The following is a 5,083-nucleotide window of genomic DNA, read 5'->3' as shown; positions in this document are numbered from 1 at the left end:
CCTCATGTTTGTTTGGTTACTTTGATCTGTGTTTGTTTTTGATTTTGATTGGTGAAATGAAGCCCTTTTTTGTTGTTGTTGTTGGCACCACTCCGTGCCTCGCTTCCCTGCCTTTGGGTCGTCCGCCTCAAGCACAACTTGACACCATGTGTTTTTTCACATTATGTGTATGTTAGGAGGGAGGGGGCGGGGCTTCTTCATATGTTGTATTTTGTTTTTTTATCATTACACCCCAATTTAAGTTGCATGTTTATTTATGGAAAGAGAGACCTCTATAAATAAAATTCGATGGATTGATATGATAAATAACAATAGTCGGGAACCTTTTTTTCCGCCACGAACTGGTTCATAGAAGTCCATAACTTTTGAGGACCAGCAACCGGTGTTGTCATGATGATCGACTCCAGCACCAGTGAGATGAAGCGAAACAGACAATGAATAACTCCGTAATAGCTTGGTGTCTTGTGGTCTTATGGCGGACGTAGAGAGGGTGAAGACCATTCCTGACACATTGACATTCGACCGTGAGTTATAACCACTCATTTATAATAGGGAGCAAATACAGAGTGATGGTCAAAATAAATAAATAAATAAAATGACCAATTTCCCCAAAATGTATGCCTTGCCTTGGTGCCATAGACGTATTTACACGTACCGACGCTCCCCACCTTACGAGTTACGTTCCGAACGATTGTTCGTAAGGTGAATTCGTTCGTAAGTTGCTTCAGCGCTATATTTTGTATTATAATTGTTTAAGGTCTAGATAAGTATATTGAAGGTTTATATAAGTATGTTTAAGGCTTGTATAAGTAACCTGTATTGGTTTGTACCAAAAAAAACATTTAATAAAATGGAGAGAATACGTACAGTACTGTACTACATATGTTAGAGAGAGAGAGAGAGAGACACACACACAGTATGTACATGTATGTAATAAGATAAATAAAATGAAGTTTAACTTACTTTTGGAAGATGTACTCGATGCCTAAGGAGATGATGGAGGAAGAGGAAGAGGAGGATTTTATATCATAAATGGGTCTTTGTCGTCGCTGGTATGGGCTTTAAAAGTTACTTCCTCCGTAACTTCAATGTAGGAAGAAGATGAGGGTTGATGAGTATCTTCCTTGGAGGCTTTACTAGAAACTGGCCGAAAGAAGCGATCTAACGACGATTGCACAGTTTTCTTCTTTTTTTTTTTTTTATCAAGAAGGTGGATGCTGGGTGAGCTCTCACAGCGCCAAGCGTCGGTATTAGCGGCGGAAAGAAGCACGACTCGGAAAAAGGCGCGCAATACAAAATCTAACTTACAGCACCCCTTTCTGAACATTTTTTGACATACGCGCAGACATGTTCGTTTGTACCGTTGTTCGTAACTCGAATGTTCGTCAGTAGGGGAGCAACTGTATTTCGGGTCAAGGAAATTCCTGACCTGTCTGAATAATTACTTAGGCAACAGTGCTTCTTCTTTGTGGGTCCAAACAAAGAAGACGACAACAATGAAGAAGAAACAGCAACCAGCATCGGAAAAGTAATGACCGTAACTTTCGATTTGCGCAACAAGAACGGCGTTTTCATCCACCAGCATTGAACCTTTGGCTAAAATGCACCGGCAGATTCTACTTCAAGCAAGCCAATTTTAGGATCAATATAAAAACTTTACCTACTTATTAGCCAACGTTCCGTCGTAATTGTTTGCTGCCGGGCTTTTAGATCACATTTCCTCATTCTTCAGTTTGCATTTTCAAAGTTGAATTTGTTATGTAACAGATATTTGAAGGTCGGCAACTATGTCGGAGGGTACGCAATGACGTAATAGAGGTGTAAATAAATGAATAAAATAATAAAAACTCTCAATAATGGTATTAATAATACAAAAAAAACTAATTCAACTTGTACTTTGCGTTTTTTCACTTTCCACATGGTCCTGGTCCCCACTAAGCGCGAAAAAGGAGGGATGAGTATCTACCTGAGCAGATTTGCCACTCCACCTGATTCGCCAACTCCAACTGATGAGTTTTAGACACAATGGAGAGCTGCCAGTACAATTACACGACAACTCCTAACAAGCCACAAAACGATTGACATTGAATAGTTGCAACGCAAGTTCAGAGGATGAGCTCTTTGAAGTTTATGATTGCGTGTAACACACTGCAGACACTCCTGTCCTCTTATCATGTCCTTGACTCTACTCTCTCATTAGATTGACTAAACTAGCAGGAATTGGGCTGTCCCTTTTTGGATGGCTGCCACTGCTTGTAGGGTGGTGACGTGCTGTGATAGGTTAAAGGTGGTCACAGGGTGTAGGAAACATTTCATGGTTACAGGCCATCCCGCCCAGTGTAGCCTTGAGCAAGACACCAAATTCCAGGAGTGCTCTCTGGGCGCCAGTGAGCGCCCCCAACTGTGTTCGCTCGCTGTGACGGCTTAAATGCCGAGGTCCAAGTTCGCACATGCGCACGATCGCCAAACAACTCCAAAAGTCAGAAAAGAATACGGATGGTTGGTCTGAAAGGTATTTTTTTTGCCTTCCGCACGTCACACAATAACGTCGGATTGACTGGGAGGTGGTCAGATCGGAGGGACAAGTGTCTTCAATCAGTTCCTCGAGAGCCGGTGTCCTGCCTGTTTTCCGTCCCTCACTGCTGCAACGCACTTGATTCAAATGATAAGGATCGTTATCTAGCGTCTTGCTGATTATCTGAACATTTGAATGTGGCCCTCGGCGAACAGGGATTGAGGACCCCTGCCTTAAGACAGTCAGATATTATTGACTTGAGTGCTGTTTTGCTCCTTTAAATCCAGAAGGAACATGTCCAGGTGGTGCAGCAGCAAATGGGATGGGCCCCTACCACCCTCTGCAGCCAAACCAAGGAACCTCCTTTCCCTCCAATCGCCCCCAGCGTCAGTTCTGCCAGGTTAGCTTGGGGTAACTTGAGCTCGAAAGTTAACATTCAACCAGTAGCTTCTGCGTGTGGGAATAGCTTGTGCGCAACCCGGTCGGGGCGCCGTCAGTTGGTTGACTCCAAACGGGATGTGCCCCAAGTTTGCTGTCCTGCTGGTGGACTTTGTGCCAGTTCTACTGTAGCTGAAGATCTTGACCACCTAGGAACATGTCATAGGTGGCACGGCTCAGGAGAGTCGTCCACAAAAGCAGCCACATCACAGCCCAGGTTGTTGCTGGGTTACGGCACGTCTCTCATCTTATTGCATTCCTCTTTCACCTTCCCCACCTCACCTCACCTTGTCTGAGGCTTTGGCAACAATCATTTTCATCTCATCTATATTTATTCTCTTCAATGCAATTATAATAGGCGACATATTGTCGCTATTTGCCGTCATTGTCTGCAAATCGAGCTGACTCACTGTACTCTGGCTTACCTCTTGCCAAGAGCGTGCATTCCAGGTAAACTAAAGTCCTCGTTGTCTTGTCATCGGGTGAGTCTGGCTGGAGTACCATATTTTCCGGAGGCGTCACGTAGGAACACAGAGCATCATTACACACCCATTATTTGTTTGGACGGCTCAACAAGTCCCAATACAAGGTTCCAATCCACACATGTGACCCCAGATGACACTTGTCCTTAGTCAGGCAGGGTTGAAAAAAAATCGATATCGAGTTGAATCGATTTTCCTTTTCATGGACCGATATCAATTCATAAAACCGTATAACGCCCCTTTTTCCGCATCAATTTCTGCGACTTCATGCGAGCGATCTTATCAATACGCGAAGTAGCAACAATAAACATGAGGCAGATGTATTTATTGTTTTGATCAGATACATGATGAATGTGACTGCTGCATTGGCTTCAAGTCATAATGTAAATATTTGGACTCATGCACCTAGTCATAGCAACTAGTTTGTACTAATTGCAGCATTGGTTCTTCGAAGAATGTCTTTCATACCAAAGGAGAGTTGGTAGAGCGTGACATCCTTGACAAAAAAATCAACCAAAGTGAACCGTGAATTGAATCGTGCCCATGGATTTTGGAAATTTGAATCGATACCCAGCCTTAGTGTCGATGCTCAGGAAGAAACAGCTTTTTCACCAACCATCTCAATGATCAGAATTTTGCTCGCAACTGTGCGGTGCCTCTTGCAGCTCATCTGGGATCGGCTCCAAATTCACCCTCAGGCCGTCCTAATAGAGATAAACAAAGCAGGGCAAACACAAAACGCCCTCGAGAATTTGTCCTTTTTCTAGTGGCTCTATAGTACTGTGGCTGTCCAGGTTGCCACCTTGGTCTTGGTCTATTCTTGGTCTTCGGTCCAGTCTTGGCCTGGTGTTCTTGACTTGCTATCCCTGAGAAGGACACGACAATGGCTGTGACTGCACAGCAGGTGACGATTTCTCGTGTTGTACTTCTGTCCGACTTGTTTTATCATACTTGTATCATGTTTGTTGGGTTTCTCCATTGTCACCCAACAAACATTGGTAAACGTAAACGCCTCTGGATCTTGGTGGCTAATGATTCACTTGACTATTAAGAAATGGTTTCAAATGTCATTTGACAAGATTTTTCCTCTGCTTACTCACGTCGCTAATCATTTGAAACAAATTCCTCTTTGAGACAACACAAAGACCGCTATTAATTGTCAACCACACCTTGAACAATGATGGGACATAGTTTCCGCTAATTCACAAGGGATCAAAACATTTTGTTGTCACATAAAAGCAGAGATGAAGCAATCAGAACGTCAATTGCACAACACGCAGAGCTTCCACAAACGACGGACCTGATTTAGCCAGGTGAGTACTCGCTATCTTTTTGGGACCTTTTGTGACTAAATTAAGAGGCAACATTCATCCTAACGAAGATTGAGACTTGTAAAAACAAAAAATATATTAAAAAAAGAAAAATCCAACATGTTCAAGGCTGGTCTCTGTCGTTGGTCCGGGGCTGGTCTTGATTGTTTCACTGAGGTAATGTGATAATGGAAAGAAAAAAAAATGGAGATTCAGAAATGGAATAGCTGGTAATGACACGTCCCTCCGAAGAGACCTACTGAGTTTGTGGATCCCGGACAATCCTGTGTTTATTTCGGCCGCCCGAAAATACACTTTGAGGTTAGGAAGTCCCAGCC

The sequence above is a fragment of the Idiotropiscis lumnitzeri genome, chromosome 16, assembly GCF_059441095.1.
Source record: "Idiotropiscis lumnitzeri isolate Australia: NSW breed Sydney's pygmy pipehorse chromosome 16, RoL_Ilum_1.0, whole genome shotgun sequence".
Lineage (NCBI taxonomy): Eukaryota > Metazoa > Chordata > Actinopteri > Syngnathiformes > Syngnathidae > Idiotropiscis > Idiotropiscis lumnitzeri.
This window is presented reverse-complemented; position numbering follows the sequence as displayed.